The 17,882-nt window shown below is 39.9% G+C and overlaps 2 non-coding genes across 2 annotated transcripts; both read left to right on the top strand.

Annotated features, from left to right (window-relative positions):
* Nucleotides 1–4,528: 4,528 nt before the first annotated feature.
* trnal-aag (transfer RNA leucine (anticodon AAG)) lies at nucleotides 4,529–4,610 on the top strand. The gene has a single exon. It is a non-coding gene; the product is annotated as a tRNA-Leu (tRNA).
* Nucleotides 4,611–7,370: 2,760 nt separating this feature from the next.
* trnal-aag (transfer RNA leucine (anticodon AAG)) lies at nucleotides 7,371–7,452 on the top strand. Its single transcript has one exon. It is a non-coding gene; the product is annotated as a tRNA-Leu (tRNA).
* Nucleotides 7,453–17,882: the final 10,430 nt, after the last annotated feature.

The following is a 17,882-nucleotide window of genomic DNA, read 5'->3' as shown; positions in this document are numbered from 1 at the left end:
AGAAACAAAAGATAGTAAAAACTTAAGATTTTTAAGGCTAAAACTCAAATTCATTCTACAAATTAAGGCAAATGAAAATTCAGAACGTGAAAGTGCTAGAGGTGTAAAACAATACAAAAATGCACATGAGCAAAACATTTTAGAAATGGAGCAAACAGAAAAAAAGCCATGCCTATAGTGCAGAAGAGGGATGCAGGAACACTTGCTTAGATATACAAAAAAATCACAAAAAGGTGTGTTACAAAAGAACATGCAAACATGCTCATCATGTACATGAACATGTACATCAATTTCCCTTCGCGATCAATAAAGTCTTATCTATAAACATGAAACAGAGTGAGGAATCAGAAAATTAGCATGCATAAAAAACAGCAATTCTGTCAATGAGCCCTAAATGAATTAATAGCAACCATGGTTTCATGGAGGGCTTCTCAGATAGTTGGGCATTCAGGTAGATTGCCAGGTGAAATGATTTGTAAACATACTTTGTTAAAGCAAGTCAGTTTTTTCCGCAACACATAAAATACATTTTTCCAAGAAAGTTTAGCCTTTGTCACTAATGAAACCACTAAATAAAGACATAAATATAGAAATCATAAGATTTTTTTTTATTCAATGTTGGTAGCAGGATGAACTGTGCTAAGTGTATATTTTGTCGCAGATTTGCTGCAAGATGTTAACAGTGAAAAAAGGTATTTAGAAATGAGTTATTTCAAGAAGAAAATTTTCAGAATAATTGCAAATCTAGCAGGATAGAGAAAGCACAGAAAACAGGCAGTTAGATTGATCAGATTAGTATGAAAAGTCATTTAGCAAAGGGAATGAGAAGAGTGACAAACTAGTATACTTTAGATCTTTTTTTTCTGAACCAGGGAAAATCTGATCATGTTTCTCTAATTTCTGAACCAGGGAAAATCTGATCATGTTTCTCTATAACAATAATAAAAAAACTTTATTTTATATATCACCTTTAAAAGTGGCATCTCAAAGCAATACAGTAGATATAAAAACAGATAAAAGGACCACAGATTACAAAGTAAATACATATAAGAAAGACAAGCAGTTAGAGGTGCTACCAAAATTAGAAAATGAAGCAGATACAGACACTAAGTCTTCTGAAAAGAAAGGTTCTGAGGTTAGATTTAAATGCACTCAGGGTACGTGACTGATATCACTGGGAATACAAATTGAGAGCTCTGGGGTGCAGCTAGAGAAGACCCTGTCACCCACAGAATGTAGATGTTCTTGAGGACAGCTAGAAGACCAGAGTCAGACGGACAAAGGTGGGGAGTAGACAGATAATAAGCCATATACTGTAGGTACTGAATGAGGATGAGGATTTTGAAGTTGACTCGAAACCTGATAGATAACCAATGCAAGGACTTGAAAACGGGTGTAATGCATCCCTGATAGGATTCTCGCTGTCATATTCTGAACATATTGAAGATTGCTCAGTGTGGATTTAATTTCCCCAGTGAACAGGATGTGCATTTATTAATTCTAGAAAAAAAAAGCCTTTCTTGATTTCTCTAGTTCTTAGTTTCTCTAGTTCCCTTTAAAATAAACTATTATTCCACAATGCAGAGTATTACATGGCCAGTATTTACACATGATATTTGTGATTTCAAGAAATTAACACAAGCAGCTTTTGGGGATTTAAGTGTTGGCTGAGTTATTGCAGGATAAAAGACTAGAGATGTTGATAAGAAGAAGATAATTTTGGGATAGCTGAGGAATACACAGATAACAAGAACACTTCCTAATGGGGTAAGGCATACTTTTGATGAAGATGATGAAGTTAAAAGACTGTATGTTTACATAGATACTGAAATGAGGATTGTATTTTAGATTTTGTGTAGTTGCTAGCGTTGAACTGTGTGTTGGATGCACATGAATTGAAGGAATGGGAATTGAGCTGATGTGGATCCACAGAGCCAGCATATTAAGATGTTTATAATTAAGGCAATTTGTTTAAATAACTAGGTATGGATACTGATGTGCAAGAGAGGTGGAAAGGCTGTTTCCTTAAGCCAGCACTATAAAATATTTTATTCTCAGTGAGATGCTGCCATTTCATAGTGGGTTTCTAACACTGTGTATAGTTCCATCCACACAGTGCCTTTACTTCCATCCATTTCTAATCTCTCTATCCAGTACAGAGGATTTGGAGCCTATCCCAGTAAGCGACGGACACAAGGCAGAATACACCCTGGACATAGCGCCAGTCCATCACAGGACAGACAGACACAAACACACACACACACCAGGGCCAGTTTTCCCATAAACCAATTAACTTACCAGTATGTTTTGGAGTGCGAGAGGGAGTCATATCACACATATGGAGAAAAACCATCTAACCTAGAGAGAACATGCAAACCCCACACACACAGGATGGCAGGAATTGAACCTAGGACCCCAGTGCTCCAAGATAGCAATGCTAACCACTTTGCCACCATTATAAATGGATGGATATCTTAGTTATCTTTCTAGTTCACAGGTTTGCATGCATAATTTAATTTTGAAAGCCACTGAGACATCAGGTACTACTGTTGTATTTACGAAAAAGAAACAAAAAAAAGCATACTAACAACTGTGCCATCCTACTCTTTAGTTAATACAATTTATTATTTATAAACAGTTAACATTGTTAGTAAAATATTTTGAATTATATTTAACCCTATTTTTTCTTTAGTTTTGTATTTAACTTAATATATGATAGTCAGATTTAATGTATATTTGAACAATGAAAATATATTTTTACAAGATGCGGGGGGAAACTGCAACAACTTATTACAGTGCTAAATTTAATATTATTGCTAATAGTTTATGCTAACACCTAACTTTCTTAATTAGATTTATTTAAAACAGTGAACTAAGTGTAACATACCATTCAGAAATACAATCGAGAATAGTTTTGTGGTGTTTGTATGGATGAAACGTTTCTAAAATGTATAACGTAACAAAATTAAAGACGATTAAAATCTGTAATCTTTCCACTTGTAATGTCATTAGACAGAACAAGAAGTTTCTGCTTTGTCTAAGGATGGTATCAAAAAGTAGTCTAAGTGGTGAGAAAGCTGTGCTTAATGATAATTAAGTGACTTAAAAGTAAAAAGAGATGGTTCATATTGCTTGATTAATTTTAAAAACTAAGTTATAAATGCAGACGCGATCGCTGCCATAAGCGCTCCAGGCAGTAGAACGTTCGTTCTGTACTGCTGAGCTCCGCGCCTCCTCCCTCTCTCGGTGCCGCGCCCCTCTCTGACGGAGCGCAGTGGGCGGTACGCTATTTTCAGAGCCTCTGATTGGGAAAAAAAGACCTGCTGATCAGTTTCACACACCAGGAAGAGAAAAGAATGGGATTTTTTCTCTTCGAAACGTGTGTTGTCTTTATGAAATTCGTGTATTTTAAACGTTTAATTAAGAAGTAAAAACCTTACAGCGTACACAAAGATTCTGAGCTGATCACAAGGAAGAAAAATCACCCATTTTCCGCACATAAAAAGTGGTTTTTAACTCTCGAAACCTGTTTTTATATGTTTTAAAGTCGTGCAATGTCTAAGTTAAGCAGGAACACATCATTATATCTCATTTTTTATTTATTTTAAAAAAAAATTAAAAATCGTTTGCCCAGCCTACTATTAGGAGGCATTTACTCTTAAATATGTTACTGTTTTGGATTTCGACTTTAATTTTCCTGATACCAGTTTTTTACAAAAGTAAAGGCACACGGCACATGTGTGGCACATCACGTCCGAGTTTAGTGACAACTACTTCAGAGATTGTAAGATGGGTAGTTTCAGATCACTTTTTTTTAAAGGTTCAAGCAAACCCGAATACCTTTGCAAGAGACATTTCAGAATCCCAGTCAAATCCAGTACGATTGCTGGATCCCTCGAATTCGACTGAACTATAGCACAGATCTGCAGTCCACCATTAGAATACTGTGGGTGTGTTGTATAAGCCATTCCGCCCAAAATAGTTCTAAAACAGGAGATGCATCCTCGTTTAGGAAGGTGGTATAAAGTGAAATGGTCTGGGAAGAGTCCTACGTTTGAACAGTTCAAAATAGACGTAAAGGGGTATTTACGGACTCTTTCGAAATGTAAGAACAAGCTGTGCGGACCTTATCTTTATTTACCTTGTGTAATCGTTTTTCATAAAATGTAATTGTATTATAGCATGTGCCCCTGACGATTTTCTTGATACCATATATCTGCTCTTATTTGTGTTGTATGTAGTTTTGTTGTTCAAATAAAACGGAAAAGACACAACTTTCCGGATGCGGCTGCTGTAAAAATAAAATGACATCAAGGGTGCTGTACGCAGAGGTCTGGAACCTGCTCCACAGAAGATCTTTATCCAGAGGTGTTAAAGAAGTCGAGATCTCGCCATGAGAGGGGAAGCATCTCAGAAAAAGCAGGTGCAGTCGGTTCCACGGTCATAACGCCACTAAGTCAGGCGACAAGAGCAAAACCCACCCGGCTTCCTCCGGGCAAGTAATAAGACAAAGAGACAGTGCACAGCGGGTAGCATGGCCGAGCGGTCTAAGGCACTGGATTAAGGCTCCAGTCTCTTTGGGGGCGTGGGTTCGAATCCCACCACTGCCAGGTGCTTCTGTCGAGACCCCCCTTTCAGCTGGCTTCAGACGAAAGGGAGGGAACTACTTTTTGGCAGTCTCTCAATAAACTAAGCAAAGTGTTTAAAGATACTTTCTCAGCTTGACATCAAGGCACAAAACAAAAACCTTCTTGCGTCCTCTCAACCCAAAAGCGCTTTGCCACTTTTTGCGTTATGGAGGGAACGACGTCTGCCCAGATCACTTTTGTGTCAATGCAAATCGTAGTGTGCCCTCCGTTTTAATGTTGGCTGTGCTGGCGTGCTGCTTCTGTCTGTGAAACTTGAATGTTCTGCTTCTTCACACCGAATCGTCGGCGGGGGTTGAGCTTGTTAAATCTTTGCGCATAGCGCTCCTTTGGAAGTACTTTGTCCAAGTTCAAAAGCGATCGTGGTATTTACTTCATGCGTTCAAAAAGCATGCTTCGCACGACAGATTTAAATGGGGAATGGAGCCTGCTTCTTGCTGTTTTCCCTGTGGTTGCAGTTACAAAGTTGATAGTGCTTTCACATTCTGTTAACAGTATTCACTGGCTGAGCTTTATCAGTTGGTTCGTAAAGGAATCTCTGCTTCGGTTCCAGAAAAGTCATCTGTAGTGTGTTTTTTTCCGTGCCCATGGCAGTCTTTTAAAGCTGGTAGTAATGGCGGCGAAGGTAATTTTTTATCCTCTTTAAAAGAATAAGGAAGGGCTGGGGCAAGCTCCATTTACCACTTTTTCAGCTAACCCCTGAACTCGTGAGCTGATTACACTGCAGAGCCACAGGCGCCTCACTTTTCTCCATTCTCTGGGTTAGGGTGAAAAAAAACTTTGCTGGTATTAGCTGGCCTGCTGGGAGTACCTCTTCTTCAATAATAAGCAAGATTTGTGTTTCATCTTTCGCAAGCTGTATAGATTTCTTTCAAAACAAGTTGTTCCAGAAAGGAAACGAACACTTGCATTCACCTGAATTAAAAGGCATGGGATTTGCCCATAAGGATAAATTCTGTACAGTAAGACAGGAAGAAAGGCACCGCTGGGAATCAGACCCAGGATCTCCTATTTACTAGACAGGCGCTTTAGCCAACTAAGCCACTGTGCCGGCAAAGTGCTGTCCTTTGACAGCCACTTGGACACGTCTCAACTGCTCTGAGACATCTGCGTTTGGTGTGCACCGAGCCTGCTCGCCTTGCAAGTTGCCTCATTTACATGCGATAGCTCCACCACTAAGAGAAAGGATGAGAAATGGCTTTTATCTGGCACTTTTCATGTCAGAGGATCTCAATCTGCTTTCCGTGTACAAGAGGATGTCCAACTCATGTAGCTAAAGACGTAGACGACAGTGCTCCACTGAAATCTTGATCTCACAACCCTCGGCACACCGCTGTGTTCTGCTTTAGACAAAGGGGGGAAAAGACTTCTTTCATCACACGTTTTGCACTGTTTACAGTGTTTGCAGTGCTCTTTCTTAAATGAAAACCAGGAATCGGCACCATATGAGGTGAGACTAGATAATATTGGAACAAGTAGCCTCGCCATTCCATGCGTGACGTGAGCAAAGTGTAATTCCTGTCTTTATAGTGTGCTTGTTAGAGACATAGCTGGCACCCAGAGCGCTTTAAATCCGGGAGTCAGCAGCCCAAGACAAGAGACCTTCCTTTGTCTATGTTTTTTGCGTGAAGGGGGAAACCATGCATGTGCTGCAAACGATCTTAGTATCGAAGTGCCGTCCCACATAACCGATCCGAACAATCTGCTTTACAGAGGAGCACTGCCGGAGCTTATCGTTGGCAAACTGAAGCCCAGGCTGACCTCTTCTGTGACTCTTGAACACTGAGTCTCAAGGTTATGAATTCAAGCTCCACGCTGGCGGGAAATTCCATAGGTAATGATCACATTTTCTTGCATGCTAATCAAAAGAAATATTAAGAAACTTTTCCCGATACCAGTTTTTTACAAAAGTAAAGGCACACAGCACATGTGTGCCACATCACGTCCGAATTTAGTGACAACTACCTCAGAGATTGTCAGCTGGGTAGTTTCAGGTCAGATCACTTTTTTTATCAAAGGTTCAAGCAAACCCGAATACTTTTGCAAGAGACATTTCAGAATCCCAGTCAAATCCAGTACGATTGCTGGATCCTTTGAATTCGACTGAACTATAGCACAGATCTGCAGTCCACCATTAGAATACTGTGGGTGTGCTGTATAAGCCATACCGCCCAAAATAGTTCTAAAACAGGAGAAGCATCCTCGTTTAGGAATGTGGTATAAAGTGAAATGGTCTGGGAAGAGTCCTACGTTTGAACAGTTCAAAATAGACGTAAAGGGGTATTTACGGACTCTTTCGAAATGTAAGAACAAGCTGTGCGGACCTTATCTTTATTTACCTTGTGTAATCGTTTTTCATAAAGTGTAATTGTATTATAACATGTGCCCCTGACAATTTTCTTGATATGTTATATGTGCTCTTGTTTGTATTGTATATAGTTTTGTTGTTCAAATAAAACGTAAAAGACACAACTTTCCGGATGCGGCTGCTGTAAAAATAAAATGACATCAAGGGTGCTGTACGCAGAGGTCTGAAACCTGCTCCACAGAAGACCTTTATCCAGAGGTGTTAAAGAAGTCGAGAACTCGCCATGAGAGCGGAAGCATCTCAGAAAAAGCAGGTGCAGTCGGTTCCACGGACATAACGCCACTAAGCCGGGTGACAAGCAAAACCCACCCGGCTTCCTTCGGGCAAGTAATGAGACAAAGAGACAGCACACAGCGGGTAGCGTGGCCGAGCGGTCTAAGGTGCTGGATTAAGGCTCCAGTCTCTTTGGGGGCGTGGGTTCGAATCCCACCGCTGCCAGGTGCTTCTGTTGAGACCTCCTTTCAGCTGGCTTCAGATGAAAGGGAGGGAACTACTTTTTGGCAGTCTCTCGAGAAACTAAGCAAAGTGTTTAAAGATACTTTCTCAGCTTGACATCAAGGCACAAAACAAAAACCTTCTTGCGTCCTCTCAACCCAAAAGCGCTTTGCCACTTTTTGCGTTATGCACGGAACGACGTCTGCCCAGATCACTTTTGTGTCAATGCAAATCGTAGTGTGCCCTCCGTTTTAATGTCGGCTGTGCTGGCGTGCTGCTTCTGTCTGTGAAACTTGAATGTTCTGCTTCTTCACACCGAATCGTCGGCGGGGGTTGAGCTTGTTAAATCTTTGTGCATAGCGCTCTTTTGGAAGTACTTTGTCCAAGTTCAAAAGCGATCGTGGGATTTACTTCATGCGTGCAAAAAGCATGCCTCGCACGACAGATTTAAATGGGGAATGGAGCCTGCTTCTTGCTGTTTTTCCTGTGGTTGCAGTTACAAAGTTGATCGTGCTTTCACATTCTGTTAACAGTATTCACTGGCTGAGCTTTATCAGTTGGTTCGTAAAGGAATCTCTGCTTCGGTTCCAGAAAAGTCATCTGTAGTCTATTTTTTTCCGTGCCCATGCCAGTCTTTTAAAGCTGGTACAGATGCAGCCATTCAAAGTGCGCGGTACAGACAACGCGGTACAGATACCGCAGGTATGATGACACGGGGTACCGCGGTGCGTGATTGGTTGACCGACAGGCACTCTTGGTCCGTTGGTCTGTCGTAGAAAGACTTACTGTAAACGTCTTTAGTGTGCCCGTTGTAGATATTGAATTTTACCACTGAAGGGAAATCTTAGTAGCTGAGCATAAAAAGAATAGGAGCATACTGTAACGCGTGTGAAGGCCATAAACGATATTAATTTTGGAACGTAAACATACAGTATATAGCTGGTCTTGGTACTTTAAAGAAAAAAATACACACCGGTATTCCATTTCTCCCTAAACATTGTAAGCTTCGAAGTCTTTAACTAACGTGATACCGGAGTCAACAAGCATACTTTAAGAATTTGATTAAAAGGGAATATAATATGGAATCGCGTATCTAAAGAATTTAATAACGGTATGATTATATCCGTGCACTGCGGCAGGGCTGTGTAGGGCTGTTTCGCCTGCCTGGTCACGTGAGCTGTCTTGTAGCCTACTGGTCTAGGTGCGTGACTACCAACTGGCAGGTTGTGTGTTTGAATCCAGCTGGTGCTGGACTTTTCATTTTTATTTATTTATTTTTTAATCGCGTAACATAAACATATTACCGTATGCAAACTGTACTGTATACAGTATGTATATGTATATTTAATGTCTTAACTGTGCCCGTTTAATTGAATTAAAAAAAATATTTAACACGAACATTAAGCTGTTTACATCTTCCGCCTGAGAACAGTCACCCGTTGCTACCCAACGCAGAATGGTGATTGGCTGACACTATCTGACACCCCTCTGATTGGAGAAAAAAGACGTGCTGGTCTGCTATACACACTGTGCCAGGAAGAGGATTTCTTTCTATTCAAAACGTGTATTTTAAAAGTTTAAGAAGTAAAAACCTTACAGCGTACACAGATTTCTAAACTGATCAGGATCGTTATCTTTGTCTTATGCATAATAATGTTCACCGCTCTGTCCAGCAAATTAATAATAAACTTTATTTTATATAGCGTTTTAAACGAATAAGTAATTAGATTGCTCATAAACCTAATCACTTGCTTTTTCTTTTTATTTAGGCTCAGATTTCAACTATAGATCGTATTATTAATAACCATAATAACAACCAACCAACAAAAACAACCATATAAACATAATGGTGGTGCTGGACCTTCCAGTTTTATTTATTTATTTTTTAATCGCGTAACATAAACATATTACTGTATGCAAACTGTACTGTATACAATATGTATATGTATATTTAATGTCTTAACTGTGCCCGTTTAAGTATTGAATATTCATATCTAATTTTACCACTGAATGGAAATCTTAACATTAACATACGTTATATGGCTGGTCTCGGTACTTTAAAGAAAAAAATACACACCGGTATTCCATTTCTCCCTAAACATTGTAAGCTTCGAGTCAACAAGCATACTTTTAGAATTTGATTAAAAGGGAATATAATATGGAATCGCGTATCTCAAGAATTTAAAGACCAGACAATCGCAAACTCGTTTTCAATAAAATTATTTTATTCATTCAGCAGTTTGTGAGAGGGACATCCAGCAGGGAGAGACACACACATCGGTTTTCATTGACAAAATTGTTTTTTTTTCAATTCCTCTTGTCTAACAGGAATGTTTTGTTTTTGGACAGACTGTTAGACAAGAGGAAAAGACCGCCTCCTCCTACGAAGCATTTCGTTGATCCGATCACGAATTCTTTTCCAGTCATACGCAGCAAGGGTTGAGAATCTCCGATTCACCATCGTACTAATGGTTTCCCAGAGATTGCAAGGCAAGGCACTTTTGCCTCTGGACCCATCGAAATTTACAGACGTGGTCCACCCCCAGTAAATTTCAAAAGTCACAAGATTTCGAAACACGAGGGCGGCGTAGCGGTCGGCTCTTGCTTTCCCGTCTATGCCGATGCACTGCAAGTACAACCCCCCCTCCATCTCCTGGGTGATGGGTAGCAGTTGGACATCTGGGAGAATTATTCGTCCCACTGGCATCTGTGAATTCCGCTGTGCTTCCTGGGGGGAGATAGCCGGCGGGGACAGCATCAACAGATTCCTGCGCGGTGGTGAACTGAGAGGCCGGGATGGAGTGTCCTGAGGCGGTGTGTGCTCTGCGGGGGGCAGAGCTTCCGCCAGGCATTGCAACCTGCGCGGCGGGGAGAGGCACTTTTCGGGAGACAGCTGCTCAACTGTTTGACTGCTGGAACTCTAGCCTCCCAATCCTCCCCAGTAATGCATCTTAATGCTCCCGCTGCTGCCGAAATGTCTCCATACAGGTGCTGCTTCTACAGGTTGGCACCCTGGCCAGTGGCCGAGAGCAGAGACCCACGGCTTGTGGCAAAATAACATAATTCATGTAAGAAATAAAGTCACACAGTAGTATACATCAGTCGCGGAACAGAAGTCAAAATAAACTTTTCTTTTTTTCCGTCTTACCGCTTTCTTTTTTACTGTCCTGGTGGTAGATCGTTTCGCCCGTGCGGTGTTTTCTTGAAGAACAGGCTACGAAGAAATAATTATAATTGAATTTAAAATTCAAAACGGCAATAATACCTTGTAATATGCGCTGTAATCGCGTATTTCAGATGAAGTCTGCTGTATTTGCTTACCCTTCGCTCTTTGGAAGCTGGGGCGGCAGAAGCACCCCGTCTCTTCCCGTAAAACGCCTTGGTCTCCATACTGTACTATGGTCGCTGTAGTGCAGGTTCGCAGTTTTTTTTTTTGTGATGGGAGCTCACCCAATCCCTTGGTGTCTTTTATGTGTCACACATACTGTATTTCAGCGCCATATATTTTATGGATATTATGGAATATAATGGATGGATATCTTAGTTATCTTTCTAGTTCACAGGTTTGCATGCATAATTTAATTTTGAAAGCCACTGAGACATCAGGTACTACTGTTGCATTTATGAAAAAGAAACAAAACAAAAAACATACTAACAACAGTGCCATCCTACTCCTTAGTTAATACATTTTATTATTCATAAACAGTTAACATTGTTAGCAAAATATTTTGAATTATATTTAACCCTATTTTTTCTTTAGTTTTGTATTTAACTTATTTTATGATAGTCAGACTTAATGTATATTTGAACAATGAAAATATATTTTTACAAGATTTTACATTAAGCACTTAAAATTAATATGGTTAATAATAGTAAATTGTAACATGCTGTAACAAGATCAGTTAAACTGCGAAGAAAATGCTTTCAGAGAAAATGTTTCAGGTGTGAAGAACATAGATCAATGCAATTTCAACCAAACCTGTTCCCACACACCCCGCCCCCACTACCATTATATACACAAACATTTTAGCGTTTCATTCTGAGCAGAAGACCCTCACACCTGAAGAGTGCTGGCTGTGACGAATTAAACCGGTTTTACAGGTTTCAATCACAGACCATGTGACATGGGACTCAGTAAACTACAGTAACACCGTATTTGATAACGCTTTAAAAACGCTATAAAATAATGTGACTTGGCACAGAACAAGTCACATCAAGTCAATTTAAACACAAGCTGTCTTTAGCCCTCTAAGCTGGTTCATACAGAAATGTAGAGATCCAGGCTCAGAACACACAGCTTCATTAGTGAATACATATACAGGACAACTAGAGAAGACGTTTTACAGAGGATGGATTTTTAGAAACATCCCATCAGACATCCCATCATATTCACAACGTGAAATCTAGAAAATAATATTACGTAACCAAAATCCGCAATTTGGAAACAGAACCTGTGTAATTGTTGATAGATGATGTACTCATGATGTAACATTTTTTCAAGACGAACTACAACATTTAAAAAATGACTTGTATGTACTTGATATCTCTAATCAATCCACGGGTCCCAGCACAAAACGAAAGTAAAACGCATACCGTTTCGCGCTTCTTATTAGTTGCTCAAAAGTAATTTGACCGTATGAAATGCATAATATAAACCTAGAAACATATACGTGAGCAGTACTTAAGCACTGTAGTATCGGTGTTAAGACATACCTCTCAAATACTGTAAATCAAGTTAAAAATATCTCAAGACCGATTCTGGTTGTAATGAAACCATGCAAGGGAGTTTTTATGTCCGTTGCAGTTCTTTTGCAACATGAATATAATTATATCATTATTAATTTCTTGAGATACGCGATTCCATATTATATTCCCTTTTAATCAAATTCTAAAAGTATGCTTGTTGACTCCGGTATCACGTTAGTTAAAGACTTCGAAGCTTACAATGTTTAGGGAGAAATGGAATACCGGTGTGTATTGTTTTCTTTAAAGTACCGAGACCAGCCATATACCGTATGTTTATGTTAAGATTTCCCTTCAGTGGTAAAATTAGATATGAATATTCAATACTTAAACGGGCACAGTTAAGACATTAAATATACATATACATATTGTATACAGTACAGTTTGCATACGGTAATATGTTTATGTTACGCGATTAAAAAATAAATAAATAAAACTGGAAGGTCCAGCACCACCATTATGTTTATATGGTTGTTTTTGTTGGTTGGTTGTTATTATGGTTATTAATAATACGATCTATAGTTGAAATCTGAGCCTAAATAAAAAGAAAAAGCAAGTGATTAGGTTTATGAGCAATCTAATTACTTATTCGTTTAAAACGCTATATAAAATAAAGTTTATTATTAATTTGCTGGACAGAGCGGTGAACATTATTATGCATAAGACAAAGATAACGATCCTGATCAGTTTAGAAATCTGTGTACGCTGTAAGGTTTTTACTTCTTAAACTTTTAAAATACACGTTTTGAATAGAAAGAAATCCTCTTCCTGGCACAGTGTGTTTTGCAGACCAGCACGTCTTTTTTCTCCAATCAGAGGGGTGTCAGATAGTGTCAGCCAATCACCATTCTGCGTTGGGTAGCAACGGGTGACTGTTCTCAGGCGGAAGATGTAAACAGCTTAATGTTCGTGTTAAATAATTTTTTTTAATTCAATTAAATGGGCACAGTTAAGACATTAAATATACATATACATACTGTATACAGTACAGTTTGCATACGGTAATATGTTTATGTTACACTATTAAAAAATAAATAAATAAAAATGAAAAGTCCAGCACCAGCTGGAATCAAACACACAAGCTGCTAGTTGGTAGTCACACACCTAGACCAGTAGGCTACAAGACAGCTCACGTGATCAGGCAGGTGAAACAGCCCGACATAGCCCTGCCGCAGTACACGGATATAATCATACCGTTATTAAATTCTTTAGATACGCGATTCCATATTATATTCCCTTTTAATCAAATTCTAAAAGTATGCTTGTTGACTCCGGTATCACGTTAGTTAAAGACTTCGAAGCTTACAATGTTTAGGGAGAAATGGAATACCAGTGTGTATTTTTCCTTGTGATATTTTAAGCTCTAGTTGAATGATAGGTGTCGCATTTTAAATCATTTTTGTAGCTAGAAATTATGAAACGCCCTGTTAAAAGCAAGGAAGTTTTTATGCCCGTTGAAGTAAAACAAAATGCCTGACAAAGTATGGCTTGGACAGATTCCAAGTGCTTGTACAAATGTGCTAAAGAAATTATACTTTGAGTATACAGCTTGTCCAAAGTCATCCATTATTAATTATTAAGTAATATCTTCAGTAAAGGCTTTGATGCATAAATATTTCTGATAAAGGTAGGTTGTGTACTTTTGTCCAACTGAGCAATCTTGCTTTCATAAAATATACCAACATTTTAATGACTGATGATTAACATGCTATAATACACAGTTCAAAATTAAAGGCTCAAATGCTGTACATGAGAGGTTAAGCTCCCCCTGGCGGTTTTACAAGGCGACGCCGGATAGTTAGTCACGTGACACACGTGAAATGCGTGATACCGCGTGATGCCGTGACACGCCCACCGGGGTATGCCGTGAAATACCTCACCCATTTTGAATGGCTGCATCTGTAGTAATGGCGGCGAAGTTCATTTTTTATCCTCTAAAAGAATAAGGACGGGCTGGGGCGAGCTCCATTTACCACTCTTTCAGCTAACCACCGAACTCGCGAACTGATTACACTGCAGAGCCACAGGCGCCTCGCTTTTCTCCATTCTCTGGGTAAGGGTGAAAAAAAAACTTTGCTGGTATTAGCTGGCCTGCTGGGAGTACCTCTTCTTCACTGATAAGCACGATTTGTGTTTCATCTTTCGCAAGCTGTATAGATTTCTTTCAAAACAAGTTGTTCCAGAAAGGAAACGAACACTTGCATTCACCTGAATTAAAAGGCATGGGATTTGCCCGTAAGGATAAATTGTGTACAGTAAGACAGGAAGAAAGGCACCGCTGGGAATCGGACCCAGGATCTCTTGTTTACTAGATAGGCACTTTCGCCAACTATTCACAGTGCCAGCAAAGTGCTGTCCTTTGACAGCCACTTGGACACTTCTCAACTGTGGGAAGTTCCATAGTTAATGATCAAATTCACTTGCATCCTAATCAAAAGAAATATTAAGAAACTTTTTCTGATACCAGTTTCATAGTGACTTTGTAGGTGACATGTTCTTTATGAGAATAATGTTTTGTATGCGATCAATAACAGCACCAGAAAAAGATACCGGAAAGAAATGATCTGTCACTAAGGAAATTCATTAAATGAAGCCAAGACATAATCAGAAAATCTATATCAAGGAAATGTTAATCACTTTACATGTTCTTTAGCGTTTATATATATACATACTGATAGACTGTCACGATTATAGTCCCCCCTCCTTAAGGGTGCTACATCCCTTTCACTTGTCTTTATTCTGTGCACCTGCTCCCTATCCCCAGCCCACCTTAAAAGCCAGGTGCTGACGCTCATCCGGGCTCTGCTCTGATTTCCATATCGTGCGAGTCCGGGACCAGGAAGCGCCTGGTCCCGTTAAGGTTTTAACCTCTGTTCCCGTTCCTGTTCCCCGTCCGCCGAAAGCCTTCGTGGTTTTTAATCCTTCTTCTGATGGATCTCCTGGTTTTGGACTTACCCTTGTGTTTTGGATTTTCCCTAAGGAGTACTCTCGGATTGTTTGCCTCGGCCACACCTCCCCCGTGCACCAGCGCACCTTGGACACGCCCCCTTGTCTTCAGCCCCGTTTTCCTGCATGACGTTTTCCCTAGTGTCTCCCCATTCCGTCGGACTGTCCTCCGCATAGGGTCCGGAAAGAACTGTTCGTTACATAGACATTCAAGGCATTCTAGTCGCTGTACTCTAAATGAAATCACAGTACAGTACAGGACATGCAGTGAGGAGCTCACGCAACGAATACTCTTGAACGCAACAAAAGTAATGGCACACGGCACATCACGTCCGAGTTTAGTGACAACTACCTCAGAGATTGAAAGCTGGGTAGTTTCAGATCACTTTCGATCTTAGTATCGAAGTGCCGTCTCCCACATAACCGATCCACAGAAGAACTGTATCCAGAGGTGTTAAAGAAGTCGAGATCTCACCATGAGAGGGGAAGCATCTCAGGAAAAGCAGGTGCAGTCGGTTCCATAGTCATAGCGCCACTGTCGGACAAGAGCAAAAGCCACCCGGCTTCCTCTGGGAAAGTAATGAGACAAAGAGACAGGGCATAGTGGGTTGTGTGGCTGAGTGGTCTAAGGTGCTGGATTAAGGCTCCAGTCTCGTTGGAGGTGTGGGTTTGAATCCCACTGCTGCTAGAAGTTTTTGTGTTACAACCACCAAGTGGAGCAATGTGTTAAAAGCTACTTTATCAGCTTAACATCAAAGCAGGGAGAAAAAAGTGTTTCTTCTTCTCAACACAAATTCTTGTTTCCACCTTCAGCAGGGAAGTTTGTCTACCAAGATCACTTTTGAGTCAGTGCAAATCACAATGCGCCCTCAATTTTAATGTCGGTTGTGCTCCTATTATCTGTGAAACGTTAATGTTCTGCATTTTCAAGTCGAGTCATCCTCAGGGGTAGAGCTGATTAAGTCTTTCCGCATAGCGCTCCATCAGAAATAACTTGTCTAAGTTCCAAAGAGATTGTGGGTTTCACTTCAAGCAATCACAAAGCATACCTCACATGTCAGATCTAAATGGGGAATTTGTTGGTTACAAAGCTGAACGTTTTTCCATGTTCTGCTAGAGTATCCACTGGCTTGCATTTATCAGCTGTCTTGGAAAGATAAGCTGTGCTTCGTCTCAGGAAAAATCATTAGTACTGTCATTTTATTCTGTGCATATGGCCGATATTTAAAGTATATAAAAATCACGAGTTCATAGATTTATCCAAATATCAACGGCACCTTGTAAACCTGTGATAAGAATTCCTTCAATCCAATAGTTTCACTCCAGGGAAAAGGCAGGGAAACATAGAGAATTCTTATTTAAAGACAACATCCGTATTGGATTGCATGTCAGCAGGCATCACTCAGAATTCCTAATATGATTTTGAATTCAGTTTTGCAGTTCTTTAGTGTTTTACTACTTTCAGAGAGTCCTTTATTGACCTTGCTGAAGCAAAGAAGCGACATAATCACAAATGTGACCAGTTTTTCTGCTGTTTCTGGTTAATAATGATTATTATTTTGTATTTTGATTAGTATTTTTCATAGCGTTCTTCCTCAGCTTTTAAGTTATTTGGTGAGCAAGAACCACTGCGAACGAGTCTGAATCAATCAAGAACACATACGGTACTGCTGTCCTGTGTACAACTGCTTCGTCCTAATTGAGCTTTTCAGTGTTGAAGAAGACGTTTCCAATTTCGATTGCTGGTTTCAGAGGATGTGCTACAAGATCACAGATTCATTTGAAAAGATTTGGAGATGTATTGGCTGGGATTCAAACCTGGCTCAATTGCATGAAGGCACCTATACTCAGCAACGAGAGGAAAGGAGAAGGGGCCAGAGGTAGTGTGGCTGAATTGTCTAATATGCTTGATTTTAGGCTCCACTCTCTCAGGGGCGTGGGTTTAAATCCCACTACTGCCCAATGTTTTAAGACCTTACTTCCTGTGATTTGTAATATGGTCAGTAAAAGCACTTTATGTAAGTATTTCTTATGTCAGCGTTACAAGTCACTTACTGCTCCACAGGTCCGGGGTTCAATCCCTGGCATCTTCAGGTGTTTTATATTACTGTACTCACATCGCAATCTTCTGTTGAGTGAGAACTCTTTGCTCGTGTTCATAGAGAGCCAGGTTTACCTTTTGAATCTCACCCGGGATTTCCTGAGAGATCATTCAGCGAGCGAGCCCTCCCTCTGGATTCCGCACTGAGCTGAAAGCTGCACGAATTCCTCACTGCGTGTCCTCTACTGATACAGGTGGTCCAGCGTAAATGTGCAGCACAGTGATATGAACAACTTGAACTTTTTCTGTATGTGAAGAAAAATGCAAAAGAGCATGTAAAGTATTGATCATATAAAATATCCACGGTACAACTTGAGAAAAAACTGAAGCACAAAACAACGACTTTTGATGATTACAAGAGATTCAAGAAACACAACCGTCCACAGATGGGTTCGGATCCTGAACGCATAAGTCAAAAGAAAAAAAGCGAAGTAAACTCTCTTCATTGTCTTATAGTTTATGTAATAAAACATTTTTTCTCTTTCTTTATAATTTCTTACTGTTGATAGACGATTTATTGAATTTTAACAGAATCACAACTACAAACATTTGGGGTTAAACTGTTATTCACATACTCTAACAAAGAGAAACGTTAGTCTCTTCCAGTGTGTGAGCCAATTTCTAAAAAAATTAAAAATAAGTT

Source organism: Lepisosteus platostomus, chromosome 5 (assembly GCF_059453375.1).
Source record: "Lepisosteus platostomus isolate fLepPlt1 chromosome 5, fLepPlt1.hap1, whole genome shotgun sequence".
Taxonomy (NCBI): Eukaryota; Metazoa; Chordata; class Actinopteri; order Semionotiformes; family Lepisosteidae; genus Lepisosteus; species Lepisosteus platostomus.
This window is presented reverse-complemented; position numbering and strand designations above follow the sequence as displayed.